Here is a 26988-nt window from a genome sequence, read left to right on the forward strand (position 1 = left end):
GTCAGAGTGAGGGGGGTTGTTCAGAGGGGTGTTATGCTGAAACCTATGCTGGACCTCTACCTCATCAAGGCTGCAATTAGTCCTCGGGCCTCTCCTCCCTCAATGTTTCCAGCGGGCTGCCCCTTCCTTTATATCAGCCGCCCTTTCTCAACTTCTCCCTCACCCTCAGATCTTGAAACTGGGAAGATACTGGTCAGAGACAGATGACAATGGAGGAATCTGCCTTTTTCTTAGTTTAGTTTTGTTTTGTTTTTTTTTATTATTTTTTTTTCCTTTTAATTAGGCTCCATCAGCTCAACACCCAGTGCGCCTGACCTGGCTGAGTGACTTCGACCATTTGTCCCATTCTGAGGTGAAAATTCATTCAAAGGAAAAAGAAAAAAGAAGGAAAAGCAAAAAAGCAAGGATTGCAATGTGCTGTGTCAGTTGTAGAGATTACAGGAATCCAGAGGCAGGGCGAACGCCTCCTGCTTCCACCACTTGGTGCCTCGGTACCAGACCAGGCTCTGTGTGTCTGTGCTGGGTGCTTCTTTCCCGGTCTACTACTGTGAAGGAATCTCAGGAAAAACAAGGGGTTGGCTGGGACTGGGCTGCTTGTCTTTTGCTGCTGGCTTCAAAATTCAGGCAGCAATATTTGCACCCTGGCAAAGGTGGCCTGGAGGGCACGGGGAAAATTCCTCCCCTCAGTGCAATGACTCAGCATCACTAAGGGCCAGACTTTGCTGCCTTAGCTTATGCATGAAATCGATGGGACTACTAAGAGGGGAAGGATATCTTTAAAGGGTGGGATGGTAGCAATCTTGCTCTAATTAATTTTCTCTAGTCTTGTACTGTGGCTAGTACAAAAATCTTTCCTTTCTCCGTGCATGCAAACATACTGATACACAAATCTGCTGTCCTGGCCCTTTTCTTCTTGACTCCTTCCCCAGATTTGGAAAACTACAAGAAATGCTAAGACATGCCTGGGGAGAGGGAAAGGAGGAAAGGGAGTGAGAGGAGAAAGCGAACAGGGTTTTCACACTGCAGTGGTAGCAGAGGCACCTTCCATCACTTGCTGTATATGGCTGGGGACCATGGGCTTTGTAACGAGAGTGTGGTCAAATGAGCTGGGCTTCTTTTAGGCCTCCTTATAACTGTCATATAAACCAACAGGCTGCTCTGAGCATGGGAAATCAACAGTTTCACTGCAGTTCTAACAGTGAAGGCTGCAAGAGAGCTCTCGCTGTCTCTCTGCAAGTGTCAGCCCTCTTCCCTCCTCTGCCAGTGGCAAATGTAGAAGTGCAGCAAACTATTAAGATATCCAATATATAACAAGGGGCTGGCAGAATTACCATGCTGAAAATGTATGTTCACAGTCGAACAATTCATATTTTAGCTCCTTCACCTGGTGGTACATTTTTTTGATATACTTGTGGCAATGGATAAAACAGATTCATTAGCTTTGATTAACCTTCTTTAAGTAGAGTTAAAAACCTGCTGCAGACAGCTCTGCTACCAATGCAGCCTTTAGGATGCTTTATCATGTTTAAGACCCAATTACTGTTGTACCAAATAAGAATAAACCATCACAATAAAATGTGGCACACACAGCCCCGTTAAAGCTCACTGCAAATAATCATTAATTTATAACAGCAACTTCCCCATTTCTATAGTTTTATTGATGGCTACAGTTAATTCAAGTTGAAAACAAGGTAACTTGACACTGATCAGACCAACTAGTTTTCTGGTTTTATTGACTTTTGCCTTTTCTTTGCTTTTTTTTTTTTTTTTTTTTTTTTTTTGCTTTGTGTTCAGAGTCTCAAATGGCTACTTCTTAATAAACCCTCATAAAACCCAGGCAGAGAACAGCAAGGCATAGATGAAAAGGCTTTGGGGGAGATTTTCAGAGGCACAAAAGGTGCCTAACTCCCATTGACTTTCAATTACTGATTCATTTTTATTACGAATTTTGAGGAATTAGGAGGGAGAGTTGAGTTTTATGCTGTTATTTGTTTGTGCCAGCCATGAACTTGCAGTTTTAAAGAAAAATGATGCTTTAAATCAGTAATTGCTTAGAAACTTTTTTGTTCGTTCATCTGCAACCTATTTGCTTTTCTGCTTTTCAGAGAGCTCTTTGATCTTAATAAAAGTCCAGAAGGAATACAGAACATAAATACACTTGTTACTGCAGCTTTTTCATTTTTGCCTCGGACCTGATCCTGCACTCACTTTAAATAGATGATTAACTTCATAAATGTTCAGTTGGACTTACTTATCAGGGTAAAACTGCCTATCTGCTTAATTTCTTTTGCAGGATCAAATTCTGTGCTAATTGAAAGAGCTTCCATGTGTTTATTTTACATTTCCTTGCATTTTGGCATAACTGGATCTGGAAAGCAGCTGCAGAATGCAACGTGTTAATTTTGGACAGGGTTTGACTGAAGTGGGAATAATAAACAGTGAGATGCTGCAGCTTTCAGGCAAAGCAGAGTAACAACAATTAAAAAAAATAAAAAAGGAGAGAAAGATGCTAAGGAGACAAATCTCCAGTTATTAAACTAACAAGTGTAGTTTAATATTTGACTTAACTGAAGCCAGGCCACCAGGACTGAGAGCTGCTGTTCAGGAGTGAAAAATGTTCATGTGTGCAGAGCAGCCTTTCTGGTCTGTCTTTTCAACTTAATTTTCTCTTTTGAGAACACAACCCTCTTTCTATAATAAGCTAAAGATGGGGCTCTGGTTAAACTATAGATTTGTTCAGAAAATGAAGTGCAAATTCTCAGCAATGCAAAACAGCAAGGAAATAAACTAAATCCCCATGGTTACTAATTTGGAAAGTTTGGGTCAGAGACATGATCTAAATCCACTTACCCCTTTGCTAGAATGTCATGCCCGATGAAATCTACTGCTGGCTTAGGTCACGATTATTGTTTCTGGGCTGATTTTAGGCCATTGTGCTCCGTGGATTTTACTCCAGTCAGGGTTGATGCCAGGTCTTCTGGGCTTATTTTCTGGACCAACTCAAATTTTTTTCAGCATTTTGTTTTTTTTTTTCTTTTCTCAAAGCTCCCTTAGTCTGTGGCAGTGACAGAACTCCTTTCAACTTTATATATTGGTTCTTTCCACAGTATGAAGTTGAATTAAACAAAACTATATCAGATCTGTTCCTCCTGTAAACTGATGTATCTTCAGGATCAGCTGAAAATTTTAATAAAATTATTTGGGTTATACCTGCTACCCAGGCCAATAATTCCAATGTTTTGCAGTGGAACTATTCCCTCATGAGTTAAATGCCTCTGTGAATTTGCAGAACCTAACTCACATCTTTTGCAAAGAGCTGAGAGAAGCAGAAGAGTGTATATGCTGAATACATTTCCCTGTAAGACCCAGGTCCTGCTCTCATGGAGTAGAAGGGAGTTTTGCTGCCCTTTTTCCTGGAGCAACACTAGAACTGATATTGTCTATATATTCTGCTTTGGGCTGCAAATGCTTGCAAAGAATGCCAGACAGTAGACTGCAGATAAAATGTCTTCAAAAGAACCCAGATTTAATATTTCATCAGAAGAACAGAGAGGAAGATTTGCTAAACATCAAACATATATTAATACAAATGCCTCCTGAAAGCAAGTCAGTTATGAAAATCAGTGAATACAAATGTTCCAATTGACATTACTGCTGCATGTTTGTGGGCTTTTTGTTTACACTGCCACATCATGAAAAATAAAATACACCCAAACTGTGCATATTGATAAGGATGCGCTTTCATCTCTGAGTCGGGTGACATGTGAAAACTGTTTCAGCTTCATTCTTGTACCTGATACTTGCACCAAGAAACCCCGAAGAAAAATGCTGCTTCTGTACCAGTTGGGTGCATTTTTCTTTAGTCTGGTACATGCACGGAGAAAACAGCTTTAGGGGAGTGACTGTGTCTGATCCTGCTTTAGACTAGAGCTTGGTTCCACACATTGTGAGGAAAGGATAAAGCAAAAAGATGGCTCAGAATTAAAACTGTTAACCTGAAAGTTAATTCTCTGAGCTGCTATTTGCTTCCTTGTAACCCTGCTAAGGCCATCTAAGCTCAAAGGCATCACTGGAAGTTGAGATAGCTACAAGCAAGTACATGGGTTTAAAATCCTTGGCTACGTGAAGAGGTATTTTGAGGGTTGTTCCAAGACTGCATGGGTGATTACATTTCTGTCTCTTGAACAGCGGATGGTGAAGTTTGTTTTCAGAAGCAGCCATCCTTCTGTCTCAGATCATGTCCATCTGAAGTGGTGGTGGTAATCCACAAGATCAGTTCTGGCTCAGCTTGTGACAGGTTTGCATTTGGATGTAAAGCAAGCCTGAGTGAGCCCTTTAGTTACCTGTCTTTGAACACAAAATATTAACACAGTTCCACCTCAGATTATATCACATGAGACAAGAAGCCACGTTTTGCAAGGCAAACCCCAGAAGAGCTGTAAATAACCAGAAAGAAGATGCCTATAGATGATGGTAAAAAAAAAAAAGGAATGGAATTCCACTCTTATGCCATCAACCAGTCATTTGAGCAATACCATCAGAACCAAAACTGAGTTTCTGAGAATATGAAGGAGTTGAACTGATATTTGAACCTACTAGATGTGGACCCATCTTGGCTCTCTTCACATAAATCTCATTATGACCATGATGGTCACAGTAGGAATAAAATATGTAGGTCTAGTGTTGGTCCAAATATGGTACCAATGAACCAAATTATATATTTTTTAATCAAGCACAACAGTGCTTGGTATTTCAGAGTTCACACCTAAAATGTAGATTTATCCTGTATGGTATCAATGGGCAACCATTCTGTAGACCCATGCTAGAAGGAGTTTGAGCTGTTGCCCTATTCCTTAAGTTAGATTTCAAACAAATTGGGAAGGACAAAATGAAAAAGAAAAACGAAAAAAAAAAAAAAGACAAAAATGTAAGACAACGCTTCCCCCCCAGAAAAAAAGAATAAGAAATTGAATCCTTTGGAGCTGTGTAAGAATAATAGGAAATTTATACTCAATTAAGCCACTCAAGCAGAGCTGTTAATTAACCTTATCAGAAAGGACATTCCATTTTTATAGACCTGAGGCTATCAGCAAGAACTGGACTTTTTAAGTGCATGAAAAAAGGTGCAATACATTGATTTTAATGTACAAAAGCATATCTAAAGAAAAACTTAGAACAGATCCAATCCAATTTTAAGAAGGTTCAGTATTAAAAGGAAAAAAATATAGTAAAAAGTGTGATGAGAGGAAACAGCATTACTATAGCTTCTATAGAATAGCAAGGATCTGAAAAAAATTCTGAACCATCATTGATGGTTGCATGTCGCCATGACCTAGAAAAAGATCTATGACTGCCTTTAGAAGGAATTCTGTTGAAGAGTCAGATGGACTAAATAATATATAAATACTGTATTATACATGCCCAAAGAAAAAAAATCTGTGAGGTCTACTACATCCTATCCCCTAACATGAGGAAAAAAAGGTTGAAAATATGATCAAGAGAACTGGAAAATTTATTGGAAATTAAAGTGGAAATGGGATCATCTAAAAAGGGCACAAAAATACCACCTACTAAACTAGAAACTTTTGGGACATAAGAAAGGAAAAAAAACCTTGACACCATAAATCATGTGAAACACATGAAAACGTTGAAGCATTAGAAGGGGGTGATAATGACCTGCTCTAATACGAATTATGAAGGACCAGTGAAACTAGAACACATAAAATACAGAGAGAATTGGAATCTCTGCTCTCCTGGAAGCCATCTGAGCTCCCCAAGATACACACCTGCAGAAATGAGAGCAGCCCTCTTTTTTCTTTTTAATATGCAGCAGAACAGGTTCATTCTATCTTGAAGTCACTGTTTTATCAACCGGTATTTGTTCTTATACTTAAATATATATATATATACATCCCCCTTTAAAACACATATAGATGCTTAAACGCATCATGGGAATTAGGAGGATTTTTTTTCCTTAATGAGAAATTTCTTTTAATGAGATTTCTCTGATGTTCAAGGAACATATTCTTTCTAGGAATATGAAGAATATGCTTAAGTTGAAGTGCTTAAATGTTTTGCCTAAATGTCTAGCAATGGTTCTCCTGAAAATTTTATATCCTTAAATTACAGAGTTCAGGCAGGCTTTCTTTCATTATACTGCACTAACTTCTACTCATTTTATTCAGGGTAATATTTCCCAAACAGAGCAGTAATGAATACAATCTTCCTTTCAGGCAATTACATTTGTGATTAAAAAAGGAGTTCATATTCCATGTCAGAGTGAAATGGAGATTGTTGGAGTCTCTCATGGATGGACTCACCAGGACAAGAGCAGCGATCAGACCTGGGATGTGGCAGAGCCTGTCCTGGCTTCCTGACTAATAAAACTCACAGGGAAAGGAATGGCTGCTACATCATGTAGGACAAATCTGGTTTGCTTAAGAGCTTTCTCTGAAAACTCATCATGAGAAATTTTTGAAATTTTTTTTTAAATTTTGACAAAAAATCCAATGAAACTTCTCTGCTGAAGTTCATCAACTTAATTATGCTAGAAATATGAAACAAAACTGCTGGTCTGTCCCATATTGATGGAATAGATAAATCCCTGTGCTGTATTCTGCTAATGAGTTATCCCTTTCAGAGTTGAGTAAAATTTTACAAATTTTCAGCAGAGAAATCCATCCTATCGACTTTCATTTCTGGGGAAAGATCTGCCTGTTCCTCACTCTCCACTATCTTTTTATTCAGTCAAGCACTTTCTTTTTGCTCATTTAATACTAAATAATTAGTTTAAGTGGACACTTCCAAAAATCAAGGAAAAAGAAACGGGCAGAAAACGTATTGTTCGAAGACATTCAAGGGTGTATTACGTTGATGGGTAACATGCAGCATCTGATTCCAACAGTTTCTAACAGTGTCACTAACTCTATTTTGTCACCTAAACAGAGTCACCAGAGCTCTAGAGCATATGCAGATACAATAAACGAAAGTGCCTGGGGAAAAGTGAATTTCCTTTGCATTAAAGTACAGTGGGGACTTTCAGCGTTTTATGGTAGGTGATTAAGTCACACCTTTACCTCCAGATCTTCTACTTTCTATGAGCCATTAGCAGCTGGAAATGAAAAATACAGAACAAACTTGTAGGGAAAATATTGCAATCCCTATATAAGCTTGTAAATATCAGTATGGCAGAATGCAGGTGGGTACGCGTGTTTTATAGTTCCAGAAAGAGACAGGTAGGGGAGCTCTTATAAATATGTTATTAAGTGGTAAGGCACATTAAATGTAAAAAAAAAAAAATATGTTTCGTTCCATGAAGAGAACAAAAATTTATTTCAGAATCCTTCCTCCTCTGTGGAAGTTGGCTTGGAATTTGCCAAGGGACGTCAAGTGGGGCAAGGAGTTTTCAGTGGATAATTAAGTTCCAGAGACACTGAAGCTAAAAGCAAGTTCAGGGCATATTTCTTGAATGATTTTGGCTGAGAAAAAATTGGGAAAGGGAGAATTAAAAAAGTTAAAGTAGTTTTGTATATCTAGAGATAAAATATTTGAGTATGTGTCCATTTTCCCATGCTTATGGGAAAAAGTCAGGCATATGTATGTATAGGGAGAGAGATGGAGAAAAAAAGTTGAGAAAGTTTATTTAAGTCCTTTTCCATCTATACTCCTTTCACCATTCCCTTCTGAAAATGCTTTTGATCACTGATTCAGATTTTCTGAATAACATTTTCCCCTTATTTTGACCAAAAATGGAATTTGCCCTTCGTTTTCAGGTTTTCCACTCAGTGAAAGGACCTGTAATTCACACACACATATAGTCCTCATGGAAATCTATTTTGCTTCACATTTCTTTGAATTCAAAGAAATAACAACTGTGGGCCGTGGAACTTTGGCCACAACACTGGGAACCTTTGGATTTGCTTCCTCCTTTTGGACAACCAAGACAGCTTTCTCCAAGAGGGGCAACATCACTTGCAGGGCATATGAAGGATTACAGTGCCTTCTTGTTTCCTCCTCCCAAGAAGCATCACAAAGGTACCACTGAGCACATAACCTTCTCCTCTGATCCAAGCTAATCCACGGACAACATCACAAACCAGCAAGCAGCACAACTTCCATTAACTTGCTGCACCAGGCATTTCACCCCTCTGTGTCTCAGTTTCTTCTACTTCTGTCATATATTTAGACCGAAAAAGCTGCATGACAGGGAATATCTTTTTATCTCTTTGCACAGGGATATGAAGAGAGGGGCATCAGTCTAGATTAGAACTGTTTAGTCCTTGCCATAATGCAAATGAATCCTATTAAAGGATGGAGGCCTTAAATAGCCTGTACTGAACCTTCTGTAATTCAGATAACTTTTTAAACAAATCCATTCTACATTCTTTTATGAACAAAACAGAACTACTGTGCTAACCTCATCCCATAATTTCTAAGCCCCAGAAGCCCTACAAAAAAATGTATCAGCAATTAGCTTTGAATTAAACAGAAAGTGATGGAACAAATGCACAAGTATTCACCTTTGTAACACGGCCACATTGCAGAGATATAAGAGCACAGCTGTTCTCGCCTAAAAAGGAGAATTCCAGAAAAAGAGAGGCTGGGAAAGAAGTCAACAATGGGCCCTGGAACTGAACATCATGCTCAGATTAATTTAGAAACCACTAAACATTTAAAAAAAAAAAAAAAAAAAAAAAAAAAAAAAAAAAAAAAAAAAACCAACCCACACATTTTTTTATTAGGCAATAATATGTGTGTTTTAAATCCAGCACTGGAAGCAGAAGTTCAGGCTCCCACTCCTGACACACCTTAGCTCAGGCTGGTTGTGCAAGCAGAAATGGAGCTGGTATATTATTTAGTGGAAAATGAAACTGATCCAGAAAAATAAATACTCCAGGGGTAGGTTTTGGGTTCCAAATTTACCTACAAGCACAATATCTAAAAATAATAGAAATATAGGAGGCATGAGGTGGGAGAAGAGGGAAAGAATCCAGAATGAAAGGAAGGAAATCATCTGCTTCATATTAATTTGTATTAATTTCCATTTAATATTATAACCACCTGTATTGAAAGAATGAATGTGAAATATTTTCAGCAATTCTTCTATGTAACTTAATACTGTAGAATATGGAATTGGGTAGGGTATAGGGCTCAAAGAGAGCTGGAATTGGAAGAGTGAAGAGCAAAACCACCCTGGTGAGCTTCACTAGCACAATGTGTGCTCTGGTGGGGGGCACTCTCCACTGCCTCAGCTGTCGGTGGGTAAAGTCCAGTTTACATCAGGCTGAGGAGCCAGCCTTGCCTTTGGCATTTAAATCTCAGTCCTGAGGTTGGCCAACTGTAAAAACAAACCAAGCAGTTGCATTTTTACTTGGAATCCAACAATAATTTGGCAAAGTCCGCCTTTTCAGAGGTCTCCCAGATTATATATTTGCCGTTATTGTAAGAGATGCTTAGTTTTACTCACTGAAAGATCCCCAGCTCTTTTACCCTTCCAGTCTGCTAAACCATGTGCCAGCACTGGTGCTGTGTGTGTGAGGTAATGGCTCCAGAAGACACCCACACATGTGCTGTGAGGAGCCACCATGTTTGGGAAGCTGCTCCACATCATGAGGTTTCTTTTAACGCATTCCCAGTCCAAGATTATTCTTCCAAAAACCATGTCATGAGGTGCTGGGCAGCTCCTCTAAGGCATGGGGCAGTTTTCTGTCTTGCCGTGGATTTGGTGAATCAAAGTCCTGTGGCAGGTTCGGGTACCTTCTTGAGAGCAGAACCAGTAAAGCGCTTTGAACTGTAACTGGTCGTGGAGCTGGAAGGCCACTGTACAGTCAAACCAGTGCTGTCTGGACAATTACTGGCCTGGAAATAAACATGTTACTGGACTATCCTCGTGATTTCTCACATCTCCAGTTACCTGGTGAAGTGCATTATTTGCAGGTTCCCAACAGATGGTGCTAATGAGACTATTAAGTAGCCTAACCCAACATGCAAATGAGGCTGCGAAAAGGGCTGCTGGGACCTGTCCTTTCCTTCTTCCTAGATTGTGTGAAAAGGGAACTCTATTAAACATTATTGCTACAAGCAGCTTCTGAAGGCTGAGAAATCCGTAAGGTTTTTGAACCACAACTGAGGACAGCAGTTGCTTATCCGAAATGTAATCAGGCTGGCAGCGGAGAGGTCTGGGCGCGGGGAATTAATTAATACAGGTAGACCAATCTTGATCCTTGCTACTGGTATTTAACAAAGCCATGTCCAAAAGCCCTTTCAAAGACTGCAAGAAAGTCGTCTTTGTTTGTGTGGCTGATTGAATGTTACTCGGTTACCTTCTTTTACACACCACGGTTTTATGTAACACACCAAATACAATGTTTAAGTAAAGTTTGTGTTGTGTTATACAGTCCAACAAATAAAAGGATGTTTAAAGTTAAGGCTGACATTCCATCCTTAACGTTTTGTACCTTGCGTTACATCACACCTCAAACATAACATTGATTTAGGGCCCCTGCCCTGGCTCTATCAAGACATGGGGAGATTAATTACGCTAAATACATTATTCTGACCTTTGCGATAACTACCCATTCCTTTGTCAGTTTAATAATTTCAACCTTTAGGTAATGTCAGCTGTTAGCACATTCTGTTAGTCTTTTTTTTACTCTTCTTTAAGTAGGAACATCCCCAAACATTAAAAATTAGCAATTTCCTTATACTCAAGGTCATATTTTGCTTTTATTTTTTTCCTAAACTGGGCAATATGGATCAGCTTTTCCAGAGTAGACATGTGTGCATAAACATCACACATTACAAATGTGCAAACTTAACTTAGAATATAACTCCTGAATGAGTTTGTTCTTATTACATTTCTGGGATAATGTGTCAGGTACCCATAAGTATATGCATACAACCAGCTATTCCTTTACGCTTACCAGGGAATGAATGGCCTTATTCTCTCTGAGCTAGATAACATTATTGAGTAACACTGCATTTGAGTTATTATTATCATTATTGATTTCAGCACATTTATTTTCAAATCCAGAAAGCTCTGATATAGCACTTACACCCAGTGCACAATATAGAGCTAAAGCATATTCTACTTTTCACTGGAGAGAAAGTGAGAAAGGGGGAAAAAAAAAAAAGGAAGGGTTTTTTTTTTTACTTGGCACTACAAATAGCCCAGAATATCTCCTATTGCTTTTGGTTTTTTCCTAGATGAATTTTCAAAAATTTAAAAAATTAGTTTAGAGCAAAAAATAAGGCCACTCCTTTTCTATAAAATTCCTAATAGTCTAAGAAGAGCTCTATAAGTAAGATCATGTGTCCAGTATCTTGTGTTTGACAGTGATTGTTGGAAACACTACAAAAATGGGGCAAGCCCACATGTGAAAATAGGTTATCATGTCACTAGTTTGTTTCAGGCATTTCTTAAGGCTGTGCCTTTTCCTGAGATGGATCATCAACCTAATCTCTGCAGCCATTTTAGTATTAGTTTATATTGGCTGTAGACTTGGGCTGGGAGCAGGGCACTCATGGGGCTTGGAGTAGGTAAGAACTGTGGAGTGAGACAAAGAAAAATAAATCCTTTTCTTCTATCAGCATCTCACAGTGTCTGGCCAGATTTGTGATGGTTGCTCCTTCCTGAGGGTAAATTCAGGGTTTTTCCAGATGACCTTCGCATTTCATAAGATAAAGAAGAGTCAATTTTTTCTTCTTGTTGGAGCAGATGCTGTGGCTACTTTTGAAGACTCAACAGAATCAGCTTCACCTATGATGAATAGAAGTGCTGGGCCCTTTAATGTAGAAAATTTAATTTGAGAGGTTGGACACTTGATCAAGGAACTATGACAGGAGCTTCACCGAGGCTCTTCTAAGACCTAAAGGACTTAAGTACTGTAGGAGTAGTCCATAAGCTGGAGTCTCATCTTAGTATTGACGTCCTCTGTGGCTGTGAACAAGTCACGTGCTAGCATTGTCTGTGAAATGGGCAAACTGTGCTTGCTGATCTCCAAGAGCAAGTGATGAGGTCTGGAAGATTACAGTGCTTGCCCTGGAAGTTGCTTTGTTGCTGACAGTGGGGTGTACATCACCCTCATGAGGAAACCGGAGCTGTGGTTGTTGCAAATATTTCAGCAGTTGACTCCTTATACTTACAGAATGTATTGGTGGTTTTTTGACACTGAATAATTTTTCAGACGTGGTCCCCTCAGCTTTCCACTCTTTTCTCCCTGAAACAACCAGGATGACTTCTATGACGTGAGAGCCAAGCATAGTTTCCTATGACGGTTCTTGTAGCAGTCCTCGGTGTGAACGACGGTGAACCAGGCAACAAGAGTAGTTTCAGCTACTCCAGCTTATGGACTACTCCTACAGTACTTAGGTTCTTTAGGTCTTAGAAGAGCCTTGGTAGAGCTCCTGTCACAGATCACTGACCAAGTGTCCAACCTCTCAAATTAAATTTTCTACATTAAAGGGCCCAGCACTTCTATTTGTAAATTTCAACATGCATGTTCTCTTCTTCTGGCCCTTCTTTGGGGGTCTCTGGTTTTGAACGGGAATTGCTACTATTAAAAAAAATTCCTGGTTGAGCCATTTCTTCTCCACACAAGCCAAAAACCAGACATTTCCATCACTTATTTCAGATCCTGATTCATGCTGGGGGAACCCAGTTAAGCTCATAGAGTAGCATAACTCTTATGAATGGTTCTTGATATATAAATTAAAAAGGAAGATTCATAAATTGCTTTGCATGTGACAAATCTCATTGGGACTTGACACTGTGCAGGATAAAAGGTGTCAAATGCATTTGGATTGCATTAGTCTGCTCACCACAGACCAGAATTTGCGCTGCAAATGTACTGTGCTGCCATATACTGCAATGCTGAAAGAAGGACAAAAATAAGCGACAGAATAAAGGGACACATGATTTCCACTGCTGGCAAGGTGACATCTGCCATCCTGGCTGACACACCAGTGATTAAACTCCAGACTTCCAGAACTGCTGTTGTTGTAGTTTGAACTAGAGTCACACCTACATAGCTGGGCTGTAACAGTCACGGTCCTAATGTATTGGACATGGCTTGTGACCCCTAATGCACAGACATGCACACAGGGCTGGGGTTGTCCCCAGATGCCTGTTAGGACTTTCCAGCCTGGAATTAGGAATGGTGAAAGGTAGCTATTAAGTCCAAAGGATGTAAAATAAATTTCAAATTAACACATAGTTTGGGTGTTGGCTTAAACATCACAACTCTTCTTCCCCAAAAGCAACAGTTTGAGAGAATATCATATGCAAAACAGGACCAAGAGTTTCCCAGTTCCAGTGTTTCTTGGGAGACAACAGAGGTATTCTTCTTTAAGCAAATGTTCTAATACACTTTCTTATGTATTTTGACATTTGCATTGACTACAGGTTGGGTCAGGGTGAGATTATATAAAAATGCATATTGCTTGCAGGAGAAAGTTACCTTTTCCAACTCAGTGCAGCTTCCAGTCATTTTAGGGAGAAAGACTGGATTCGTAGAAGCCTGTACCAAATGCATTTGTGCTGGATATGTCCTATGCATAAAGTCCCAAGCTCAGTGGTGCTATTAACTGGTCCATTTCTCCCTATACAAGAAATCAGCTTTTGCTTGGCTCTGTGTCACTTCAGCCCTTTCCTACCCTGGAGACAAGACAACAGAAAGCCACAGGAGGAACAAGGTAATCATCTCTCTGATAAAAAGTAAACAGCAGAGGTGCAAAGGCAAGCCAGGTTTCTGGAATCCAGCACAGGGCTTATCTGTGACTCCCAAACCTGAGCCCATCAGGCCAGGAAGGGGAATGAAACTCTTCACAAAAATCAACACTTGGGACCAAACCTTACTCCAGCTATGCCCAGTGCGCTGTAAACAGGAAATGGGCAGTGGGGAAGGAACTGTTTCTCTTTCTCCTGCAGTTCAATGTGCATGTTCAAAGTGCAACAGTCAGAAAGAAGTCAGTAAAATATCTTTCCTCATGCAAGGACAGAAAAAAACAGGGGAGATGCTGGAAAAGCCAGCTCTGGCAGAGCTGAGTTTTAAACGGGAGAGGAGCTGCAGTGGCTGCTGGAAGAGGGAGGAGGGGGCGTGGGGAGGGGAAGGGATCAGGACTACAACTTTGAGTCCCTCCAGGGATTTCCCCCATGGATTGCACAGTCATTTGTAAAAATTGACTCTGACTGTTACACTCACACTTTTTTCTTGTTGCTGTATTCCACATGCAGCCCAACATGTTTTTCCACTGATACGCAGATTTTAAGCTGTTTTGTTTGGACTTGCCAGTGGAGGGGCTTCAGTTGACACAAAGGGCTTATCAATAACATTGAACTCTTTTTGACAGCTGTTTTTGCTTCCCGTCTCCTGTTAGGGATGAAAAGGGGTGGCTGCAGGGAAAGGAAGCTTGAATAGCAGCCAGTACCTTCCACGGGTAGCACACTTCAGGCAAATCTAGAATTACCTCTCTCTTGGCTTCAATTCCCCAACAGGCTGAGGCCCCCTCACTCAGCACCAGGAGAATAAGCCTTCAGTTGATTGCTTTGGTAAATCCATCATTTTTGCATCCTAATAATTAGCCCAGCAGCTGTTGCAAATCTGGAAACATGAATGTTTCCTTTTTATTGAAAGGATCACTTCTCTAAATGAGTGATGTCCATTTTAACTCTCCCCTGATATGCATAAATACACACGTAGCCAGTGTGACTTTAGGCATGAAAAATCAGTAATGGGTATATGATTCTCAAATCTAGTAGAACTGATAAAAATCAAGGTTCCTGTCAGCTGTGTAAATTGAGAGCTCCAAGTGAATTTGGTGGTTGGTCTGGGAAAAGGGGGTTTTTGTGCTGGTGAGTTGCTCCCTCTCGTGGAAAACCAGCATCCCAAAGCCATCCAGTGCAGCGGAAAGCGTTGCCGCTTCTTGGATGACTCTGCTAGAGGCACAGTGTGAAACCCAGAGACACTCACACACAGGCACTCACAAGCCTGACCCTGCAAGCATGGAAAACATCTCTGCTCTCTGGGTTTTACGCCAGGAAACTTGGCTTGCTGAGCAGAAATCTTTAGGAGTGAAAAGCGTCTGCCCTCCCAGAGCCTCATTATTATTGCCTGATGTAGCCTCATTAGTTTGCCTATTTCGAAATCCTTGTACAGCACTGATCTGGGGGTCCTGAAAAGGCAGAGACATCTGAAGCTAAGACACAGGACAGGCTCCTTTTTTTCCTGCCTACTTTTGCTTTGTTGTTAGTGTCCTTTGGCTTTGTCCAGGACAAAATTAAGCCTGCTTTGGGGACGACTGATTATTCTGGAATTATTGCTATGCTATTAACAGAATAGCTATTATTACTAAACTATTAACTGAATAGCTTTCCTCTTCCCTCTTTCTGTTTTAAGGTTTCCCTATTTCTGTAGCTCAGATAATCCGAACCCTTATCCACTCTCCCAGCTGCAAGAATGAGCCAACTTCCCAGTCATCCCATGGGTATGATTCCCCTTCACCCCCCCTCCAGGATAATCACATGTTCTGGACTAGTATTTTTTTATTGCTTTTATCGAGAGATTTTATTACAAAGGAAAATATGTCCTGTATTTCTTTAGACTGGAAGGATATAGACTTGGCAGTTAGGAACCACTATAGCAATTTTTAGCACACTGGTGTGGTTTACATGGATTAATCTGCAGTAACTCTTTGGAACGCTCTTCAACCGCTCAAAAGCTGCCTCAGTCCAAACAGTTTATAAGCTAAATAACAAAAGTCTTGTAAATATTTATTTAACGAGACATATTTTGAATAACTGACATGTATAGAGCCTTCCTAGAGAGAGTGTTATCACCATCAATTTTCATGGTCTGATATAATAACAACTACCAGTGTAAACCGTGGCAGGGAAGATATTGACAGTCCGAGGCCGCTGTTAGCAGCAGAGTAATAACGGGGCAAAGAGACTGCACCGAGCTGCAAAAGCAGGATTCAAATTGAGTTTGTTTCCACTTGGCAAATCACTGGGAGAAAAACTATGTGGGTTATCTGTTATTAGAGATTGACTGTAAATATGCTGTAGTTACCATGCTATTGCAGTGCAATTATCCAGAGGTTATTCCTTTTTAATAACTACCTACCAGGCAGGGAAAGAAACACGATTTATAGAGCTTCATTTTCTTCTTTGGCCTCCTAAATTCTGAATGGTGTTCTCATGCCACAGTGATGGGTGCTCTTTTACCACCTGTATAGACTAAATTAATCTGTGGAAACAGCAGGTTAATTACCTAAACATATTGCTTATATTTAACCCTATTGTTTCATATTTAATATGTGTATTTTTAGAGGCCAGATAAAGTTATTTGTGCTACAAATGGCTCTCCGTTACAAGTTCATGAACCCTCTGATTAATATGAATTAGAAATGATAACACAGTAAATTGTGTAAATGGTCTTGAAAGAGAAACCCTGTTTTTTACTCTTATAATTATTATACACAGTTTTGAGCCTTTCATTCAGCTCTTTTGCACCAAGAAATGGCATCTCATCCACTGGTATCAAAACCAGCTCAAATTCTGGGCATATTTCACAATCATTTTTCCCCTCTATGTGTCTATAGTGATGATGGATGGCACGGACTGACTGTCCTTAGAAGTGAATGTATTTATTTGTCCACAGGATACGGATGGCACATGAAATTGCAGTGGTAGTGTAAACCTCCCCCACACATCACCCTCTGTCAGTGTGGCTCAGCTTTGACAAAAAGGGACACAGCGAGCCATGGGGAAATTGTGTTTAATTCCAAAGTCACACAGAGAGTCAGTGGCAGGCTGACAATGAGGACTTCCAGCCCCTCATCGGCATTCCTCTGCCGTAAACACGGGGCACTGGCCCCGACTCTAATGATACAGGGGGAGTTGGGCTCAGCACAGGAGATGCTCTGCAAAAAGGCCTCCCTTGCATTCAGCTAAAATGCTGCTAGTGGGATGTGATTAATCTAACTTCAGATTCTAGAATAGCTACTATTAAACCCAGGGGATGGCTTTATTGAAAAAAAAAAATAAATCTGGCTTTACGGGGTAGGGGTTGAAAACAAGAAACACATGTGGGATTATTTTAGGCCTGATTTCTTGGGGGAAAAAAAAAGAAAAGGATGTTTTGCCCTGTTGCCACCATGGCATGAGGAGTCAGGTTTGTAACCAGCTCTGAGCATCCCACTTTGTTTTGCTCACTCAGGCCAAATGTCCCTTCAACACAAGGGACATCATCATCCCTGGCAACTGACTGTGCATTTTGATCAGGCACAGTCTCTGTTCAGTAGTTGGGTGGTTTGAATGCTGTTCCTGACACCTCAGATCAAAAAGAGCGTGGCATGGGCAGCTCTCATGTGGTAGTGAGCCCCTCGAGTCCTGTGGCTGTTGCAGGCTGGCAGTTGGAGCTGGGTGAATGTTGGCTGGTTACAGTTCTGCTTGTTACCTGAGATAAGAAACTTATGAGGAAAGTGCTTACTGGGATTACCCTTTGAGCAACCTCTTGCAATACAATAGTGACACAGGATACTGTGATTTGCCACTTTCTGGAATCCCAGTCCTGCATGTAAAACAAATTATGATTTTGAGACTAAAATCCTTGAGCTTTAGTGATGCATGTAAATACTCTATCGATCAAGCTGGCAAAAGATGTGTATACTAAGATTTGATTTATCAGAGAGAGCTTTTCCCAGCAAGATACAGGTGTTAGGTAAGTCAGCCTATTTCTCTTAAACCTGTCATCAATACAACAATACGATTTCTCTGGTTCTGGTGTGATCAATACAATTGTTTCTGATTCCAATGTTGTCATAGATCTCTTATAAACACACTCTGTGCCTTTGAATAAAGTTTGGTGGTGTCATACTTCTGGGGCAGTTGAGTTGTCATTAGAGCATTTTCTCCCTATTTTTTTCTTATAGGCCTTTCATAGAATCATAGAATCATAGTTTGATTTGAGTTGGAAGGGAACTTAGAGATCATCTAATTACAACCCTCCCTGCCATGGGTAGAGACACTTTCCACTTTGATTACCTTCATTACTGAAAGCTCATTCCTTTCTGTATTTCTAGTGGAATCCTTGCTTATTTGAGTAGAGAGGCTGCCAATATGTATTTTTTCAAGTTCTTCTGCAGAAGTATGACTTCTTCAGTCAGATTCATGCTATACCCTGTCCTAAACAAATAAAATAATATCACACATATGATTACATTGCAGTGCATGCAGTGGGGAAGTAATGCATTTTTTTCCTACCTTATTTGTGATGAGGATGTTTAGTGCACAGGCTGCAGAGGAAGATTCCTATAATTGCTCCACAACTGACTGACTCACCAGTGCTGTGACCCTGAGCAAATCCCTCAGTCTCTCTGGCTCTGACCTTCTTCTCGTGCAAGTTTTATCTCCTTCAGAGAAGCTTTGTCAAGATAATTTATGTTTTAAAGCACGTTGAAATCCTTGGCTAGAATATACTATTAGAGTACATACACACAATAAAGGACATGAGTGTCCCAGACTACAACTCACCAGTTCATCACTTTATATTTGGTGAGTTCCTTGTGCTGCCCTCTGAGGCCACACTGTCTGGATTCATCCCTGCAGAAATATCTTAAATATGGTTAATAATCTGGCCCAAGGAAACTGCAATAATCTGTTGTGATGCTTCTGGAGAACACTGGTATTCACACAGAGATTGCATCTACACTAACTTACCATGGCATTCAAAATGAGGCTTTTAAAACTAAAACCTACATCTGTTGTCTGACTTCTTCCTGGTGAGGTCTGGTGAACTTTCAGGAGTTTTCAGAGGTTCCTTGCTTTGGGTTCCCACATCTTCAGTCAAGGCAAGTGCCCCAAAGTCTCAGTCTGTTTGTGCAGGAAGGGTGGCCCAGGCGGTTTGTGTTTATGAGCTGTAATTTTATATTAGGAGTTCCATCTATTGCCCAGATTGAGAGCATTGCAGAACATGTGTCCACAGGTGATGTGTCCACTTATGTCTGGAAAACGGCAAGATTATGAAGTAATTTTGGTAGATATTGGTCAAATTTTAAGCTCCAGAATTCACCTCTCTGCACATACACAGTCCTCAAAAGACTTCACCATCATTGTCTTAGATGAATCCCCCAAAGTTTTGAACTTTGTTGATTCTTGGTCAAATCTTGGGTCTCCCTGAGAAAGGCAGAGAGAGAGGCTCAGCTTTAGGAAGACTCAAGACGTCTTGGTGGAACAGAGCTCCTCTTGTCTTTGAGTGCAGTAGGGTTTGCTTGGTGTCACCTAGGCAGGTGAACACTGTGAAATTTGGTGTTGGCTACTGTACCATCTGTCCCAGGTACATGTGCAGGTGGCACAAGGAGTAAAAAGCAGGAAGCTGCACACTAAATGATTGGTCTGTGACTCAGTATCTCTCTTCTCCTTCCCACACATCCACATGAGAGATATTGAGTCACAGACCAATCATTTATTGGTCTGTGACCTCATGAATAGTGAGGTATAGCAGGGATACACTTTGAAATGAGGCAGTCATGCAAGCCACTCTGTCCTTATAGCCTAAGATTATGTGGTTTAGGTATAGATGAGTACAGGATAGACCTGTGCATGTTAGAAAGGCTGTGCTGGAAACAATGTAAGTGCTTGGGGATTAGATATCTTTCTCAGAAGTTCTCCATTAGATGAAGGGATTTCTGGAGTATCTTGAAATTAAACTAAGAATACACAGCATGAGCAGAGATGAGCTACTCTACTGGGATTGCCATGAGAGTCACCCTCATGGAGAAGGGTAGATCTGGTGGGAATGTGCTCCTCCAAGAATGTGAGGTGTTGGTAGATCTATCCACTGTGAAAGGGGAAAAGATGTCTTCACTTTGTGTTCAGGATCTTGCAAGAGGCAGGACTGGCTTCCCAGAGCAAGTTCTCTTCTCCTACACTCCCTGCCCAAAGAAATCAAGGCAGGTGACATGGGAATAAAGAGTTGTCTTCCACCTCACAGGAAAAGTGATTGACAAACCTGCCTGAAACATCAACAAATCATAGATTAAATTACCATTTGAAAATGAAAGGAAAGGAAGGGAACACACAGACTTGAAGCATCCCAGAAATCTAAACAGAGGCTGTCTCACCATCCAGACTCATTCCCTTTTAGTGTGCTATTTCCCAAGTTGTTGCGTGAATGATCCCAGTGTCTTTGCCTTTACAACCTTGCCTGATAGGCCATTCCACACATTTATTATCCTCGATGTGAAAAAGTGCTTCCTAACGTCTGTTCTAAATCTGTTTTAATTTCCATTTATGCTCCATTGTCCTATAATCTGTTTGGAGCTGAAAATAGAACCAAGGTATGATCTTCTTACAACCCCTGGCAATAAATTTTATTAGTATTTTTTTCCAAATTTCACAACCTTGCAGTAAATAAGAAAGTTTTATGGGGAAAAATAACCTCTATCCTCCTCCACTCTCCTCTCCATCCACAAACCCCATAACCTTTGTAAACTTTGACCAGTATCATTGTTTTCTTTCACCCTCCCCCCACCCCTTTTGACTTAATATTGCATTGGTTACAGGAGTAAACCAATTATATGAGTATTAAAAATGGAAGCAGTTTGCGTGCTGGCAATGTATATCTTTTACCAATGGCTGATGGAAAAAAAAAATTCTCCCAGCTGCTCTGTAAAGCTCTCTCAGTGCAGCTTGAAACATCTGGTTTGTTTTGTGTGCAGTCTTTTACACGAGGCATTTGCAATTCTTTATTCAAATTGGATTTTTACTTCACTTTCCGGTGGAAAGGTTGATATGTTTGTCATTAATAAGCGCGGTAAAAGTAATATGTTTGTAATTAGAATCCAATCATCAGAACCAGGGTGGCAGGGTCCCCTAAAAGACATTTTCATTCACTTCAATCTGCAATCAGGTTTCCTCAATGAGTTAATGTGGTTCGGTCCTGGTGGACTATAACATTGCTCCAGCAAGGCATATTTATTTGCATGATTGGCAATTAGAATTTATTGATTTCAAAAAAGGAAATCCTTCCCTGGGTACTAGTGTTTCACTCCCTTGGCTGACGTTGGACAGGAAAAGCTGTCAAGATGTGGATACCATATCTGGGTTGGAGGAGGAGAACATAATTATTTCTATTTCTCAACAGTAATTTCTCAGGATCAAGGGCATTGATGGACTCTGGAGAGAGTTCACGCCAATAATCTTTGGCAGGAAATGAGATGGTTGATGACTATAATAACGAGACCTTTTTGATAATCTCAGTGGAGGATGCAACGTAGGTTCACACCCAAACCAGTCTCTACTAGATCTGGGCACTAGATCAAGCTGGTCTTACTCAGGTTTAGGTTTCAGCTGGATTTTATATGAAATGAGAAATCAGCCTGAGAATGGATTGGATCCTAGAGTGGTCCTTAGGATGCAATTTCATTACCCTAAACAGTTTTGAAGAAGTTCTGTCATCTTTACCTGCATCTAAAATCACAGTCTGAAAAATGCCTCCCCTCAAATGATGAGAGGCAGATAAGTTCCTTCCACAGGAATTCCAATGGTGAGCAGCTTAGAAATTATAAAATTAATAAGAAAAAATATACAAAAGCTATAAATAAAGGGTAAAAAAGAAAAGCCCAAAGGAGGGCCATCTTTCTAAATATTCATTTCCCCTTTTCTCCCTTTTCCCTTGGATCCATTGCAGATAATAGTCAAGAACAAACACAAGCTCTCGTCTCCTACTTCCAAGGCAAATGACAACCCACAAAGAGTTGAAATATGCTTCATTCTCCATCCTCAACTTGACCAAGAGCCTGGAAGGACTTACAGCTCTGCCCTTTTTACCCATGTCCCCCATTTTCCCTCATCTATTGTCGCCAAATATGCAGTTGAAATTAATAGCACCACTTCACCTGCCACATGTCAAACTTAATTTTACTTTAAATCAGTCTTAATTATTCTAGTCAAGTTTATAGTTTTAATGGAAAGACATTGCTTGCTTAAACTATAACATTTATTACAAAGGGCCAAGAGAGATTTAAAGTCACATTGTCTTTCCAAAGTGGGCAGTTTTAACTAGATAGTGTCACATCTCATGCCTTCTAAGAAGGTGAACTTTCTGAACCCAGATACCCAAGACAGACCCAATGACCAAAAAAAACCAAAAAAGGTGAAAAAGTAAAATCCCACACAAATTAAATATAAAGACAAAGTGCAATGCCCAGTGGGAGTTTCTCCATTTGCACCAGGGTACTCGAGCACCACTGTGTTACAGACTAACCCTTGCCATGAACTATTTTCGGGGAATGAGGAGAGAAGAAGGGTAATTCCAGGAACGTGACTCCCTTTTGATAGGCTGACAAATCAGGTCAATGGCTAATACTGATCACTATGAAATGCTTCAGCTCTGAGGAAGATTTAATGGTGCTCGCAGCACTGTAGCTGCCTCCATCTCCCATTGGTGCCACTCATTTACGTGCAGGTGAAACATAAAACTAAGGGCTATTAAAGAGCCCACAGTTTTTCCAGGAAAGAGGGTGTTAGGTCTGCATTAGATCCTGGCACTAATCCAGAGCCTGTAATCACACCTTGCCAACTGTACCGAAAATTTCCCCTATGAGTTCCTTTGGCAACACCCCATTTTACAGAGCTAAGTCTGTGCAGAGTGACAGCAGCCTTTCAGTCCAGCTGCATTTCAGTCGTAGGAAAATAACCCCCTGGGCACAATTTATTAAGCACTCTGGGACATCTCTGGCAGTTTTGTTTAGTGGTTAGAACATGAGAAAGAGCATCAGGATTCAATATCTGGTTATTTGATGACTGCAAATTAGGTATTTAAATTGTTGTGTGCTTTCGTTTACCTGTCTGTGAAATAAGTAAAACAATATTGCTAAAAATATATATAGTCCATAGCTATCATTTATGATTTGCATAAACATCCCTAAATCCACTCCAACTCCCTACAAACCAGCTACCCAAAAGATAAGCATTAGCTGAAGGTTTATGCATGCATTGTTTCTTCTTTTTTCTTTTCTTTCTTCCTTCTGTGGGCTTCCACTCAGAAAACAGATGGTCTCTTCTCACTGACATTTTCTTACAGTTTTTAAATGATGCTGCAGTAGGGGAGAGCTGAAATGTTCAATCTAGAGCTGTTCAGTCTCAATCTAGGTCCATAATTAACAGTAGCTAAGTGAAGTTTAATAAGGGCAGCCCACTAACTTTTGGTTTTTTTTTCCCAGTGCATTCACAACAAGGCCATAATGAATGTGCAGTTCATGGATTTTCCCCTGACCATGACTCCCTGGAATATTTAGTGTTTACCTTTTGTGATAATTAAAGGAAGGGAAATGAACCCTAAAGGAAGACAGAGTGACATCTAATATTCCTTAATATTCTCTTGTTTCTTTAAGTGATGGTTTTTGCCAAAGGAGGGCCTCCCTTTCTTATCATCAGCCAGGTCCTGACCCTGGGCCAGGGATCCTGGTTGTAACTTGACCCTGAGACCAGGTGTGTGCCTGCAGGTCACAAAGCTGACAAAAAAAAAATATCAGCCCATGCTGCAAACAAGCCATTCCTGAGCACATTATTGCCTTTAACTCTTTCAAGCTCTCTTCAGGCACAAGCGCTGGAGTGACTGCCCTGTGTGGTGAAACTTGCTGCCAACGCATCCTGTACCTCTGCAAACCTGCAGCATGCAGGGATAACCACAGATGGGAGCATATACAAACTAGACCTTTCATTTGTGTGAGCAAGTTTATTGTATCTGGTTGAAAATGAGCTGAGAGAGTTTGTGACCTGCAGAGCTATTTGCTTCCTTCTTCTCCTTTCTCAAAGCTGTTGCTAAATCTCAGGGATTTTACAGGGATTGACTCTGGGATGGGTGAACTGCTCCAAGTTTCTGCAGCGGGTCAGGCTCTGGAGACTTTCAAGCACTGCCTCAGATGTGCCTCAAGAGGAAATTCGGTGTTAATACCTTCACCCAGTGCAGTGACTGCAGTGCTGGACTATTACACACAGAGAGCAAGTGATGCTGAGGAAACTCCCAGATGTCCTTTGCAGGATGGCAAGGTTGTTCTAAGCCTGGCCTAAAGTGCATGTAGTCTAAGCATTTGGCTGCCCTGAATTCTCCATGGTTTGGAGTATGGCTTACTCATAGGTACTCCTTTCTCCAGCAAAACCCAACAATATATGCAATATATTCTTTTTATTTGCCTGCTGCTTTTTCTTTCTCTTTTTTTCCCCAGCCTTCAGCATGTCCCCAGGTCATCCCTGCAAGCCTTTGTCCTCGCCTGAAATGTCTGGAGACTTTTATGGGGGGTTCCTGTCATCACATGCATCCCAGTGCATGGGCTTTTAGGCAGACTCCTCAAACTATGAATTAAAAAGCACAGGAACTGACAGCCCTGTGAACTACCTGTGAAAAATCATACCTGGGTTTATGAAGCTATTATGTCTTCAAGGACATTCGGCAGCAATTCTTGAGGAGACAGTGTTACAGGGGGGAAAAAAAGGCTTTTTCAACATCAGTATCTACTCTAGTCCTGGTACAAAATGAATGCCACTAAGTAATAAGTAGTCTGCATTGTTATGAGCATAGAGAGTGATCCAAAATCTATTAAACAGGAGAATTTCCAGCTATATCTGTGGTCTGTGGTTGGGGTCTTCAGATAGAAAATCTCACTGGTATCCCATTTGCATTGTAACAGTCTCATAACAATTTGTGCAGTAAAATCATTACCAAAAGCCATTAATAATATGAATACACGAACAGTTCAGCTCTATCCAAAGGGGCTAAGCCCCCCCAACTTCTAGAGTTATGCACACTTAAAGAAATCAAAGCTTTCCCTTTTCCCTTACTGATCAGAGAAGTAAAAAAAAAATGTAGCCAGTGCTGAATGCTTCCTCTTTTCCTTCCCCCTTTTCTTTTTTGTTTGCTGCTGAAAAAATAAAAATAAAAAATTGCCAAATCCATTTTAATGACACTTTATATAAAGCATTTTTCCAGACTGAGATTGTGGACATCACTATGCTCCACCCCATCACAAACTTTTATGGCTGACTTATAAAGTCCCAGAGAAGGAGATGTATAAAATTCATGCAGGCCATGGATACCAGAAAACATACTTGGGAGCTTAGGCAGGGTTCTGTGGAGACAGCTAATATGTAATTGAGCAGTTACCCTCCAGTGTAGAGATATCAAAAGAAAACAGATACCTGGTTGCTCAGGTAAAAGCCCATTTCAAAAGTTAATTTTAAACAGGTTGAATCTGGTGCTGTAGATTTATAGTCACATTTTCTCATCAACACAATCAACAAAAGATACTTAACCAGAAAGATGCTCGAGTCATGGAGATCCAAGACATAAAGCCAGTTTATCTCCCAACTGCCTTATGAGATCTTCCCTCAAATTAAAATGGTCATCCATACAACACACATTTAGAGTGTACAAAGCTAAATGTACCTTCATGGCCACACGTACCCTTCTGCAAACTCAGACCAGACCAACCAGATCTACCTTCCAGCTGTAGATCTCAGCAAAAGAGCAAAACCCCTACAAAAGTCCATTAACGTGTTAAAATCAGCACTCTTTGTGCCAGTGCATCCTACCTTGTATGATTTAAATTGGTACAAGACCCTCATGGATTGGAAACACTGTATTATCCTTTTCATCCCATTTATCTCACAAAGTGAATTTATTAATTCTCTCCATACCACGAAAATTCTCTATTTTTCACGTCTTTTTTTTTACCACTATTGATTTCTTTCAGGAGTGCTAGGGATGATGCATTGGAAACACTGGAAGACCCAAAGCTTTCATCTGCTAGTCAGAACATCAGATAAACTGCATCTCTAAGTTTGGAGCGAAGATGATTGACTGGGAAATGATTTAATAATAACTTCTCCATGTGGAATTCTCTTTTAAAATGTATTGTGTTCTGTGCATGCCTACAGGTGTGTGAGTATATAAAAATAATAGATCTGGCTGAAAACTCCTCTGCTTTGGCAGTTTTCAATCTTTCTGGGTTTGTTTCCCAATAGAAAGCCATTCTTTTCACTGAAAACACTAACAACAATGAATTTGTTTACATGTCAATGAGAGAAAAATCCTTCATGTGTTTTCACTGCTCTCCTACATTAGTCTTTTATTACCATAGTTATTAACTTTACCATTTGACATAGGGCCAGCCTATTAGCCCCTAACAGCACACTGAGGAAGGGGCTGTTTGTGCCATAAACCTTGTCAGCAGAAGTCATGGAGTGCTTGCTCCTGGCCACACGTGCTCACATGGCTGTGTTTGGATTCACACAGTGATGCCCCAGTCCTGTTTTGTGAATGCAAATGAAGGATAATTATCCTCATGGCTCTTGTTAATATTGAGCTTGCAGAGCATGGGGGGAACTTGTCTTAGGCTGTTCCCTTGCACATCTTTGGGTTGGGGAGTTGAAGGCAATCCTGGCACTTCTTGTTTAGGGATGCTCCATTAGTGGGAAAAGGCTCAATGGCTGCTGTGGTCAAGTACTGCCTGACCTTCTCTTGGGGCAGATCATACATACAGGTCAGCACATATGTATACAGGCTGGGAAACATCTGCTAATAATACAGCAGGCTAATGAGCAAGAAGCTCCTCGGCAGGACATGCCCTGAGCTCTTCTGGAGGTGCCGAGGTGGGACTGTGGGACTGTGAAATTTGGGTGATCTGTCGAGTGTCTTTTTTGTGCACTGTCACGCATGGTGTTTCCAATCAGCCTCCGAGCGCCAAGAACCTCCGAGAGCAGCCAACCTCTCCGCCCTCCTGCGCAGCTCAGTAGCTGCAGGCTTCCTCTTGGCAGGCATCTTCTGCACCCAAAATAATAAATAAATAAAAATAAAACCACTCTATAAGTGTCTGCCTGTCTCCCTCCCCTTTATGAGAAAACAGAGTGGGGGGAAATGTTGCAGGTGGAGTAAGAAGAAAAGCAAAGAAAAATCTGCTCAGACAGAGAGACAAAACAAGCAACTGCTT

At 40.6% G+C, this 26988-nt stretch overlaps 1 long non-coding RNA gene across 1 annotated transcript; it reads left to right on the forward strand.

The window, feature by feature from the left end:
- The first annotated feature begins 22683 nt into the window (after positions 1-22683).
- LOC108492533 lies at positions 22684-25985 on the forward strand. The gene is made up of 3 exons (XR_001873131.1): positions 22684-22815; positions 23847-24052; positions 25753-25985. It is a non-coding gene; the product is annotated as an uncharacterized LOC108492533 (long non-coding RNA).
- The last annotated feature ends 1003 nt before the right edge of the window (positions 25986-26988 follow it).

Source organism: Lepidothrix coronata, unplaced genomic scaffold (genome assembly GCF_001604755.1).
Source record: "Lepidothrix coronata isolate B3197 unplaced genomic scaffold, Lepidothrix_coronata-1.0 Scaffold11, whole genome shotgun sequence".
NCBI classification, from domain to species: Eukaryota; Metazoa; Chordata; class Aves; order Passeriformes; family Pipridae; genus Lepidothrix; species Lepidothrix coronata.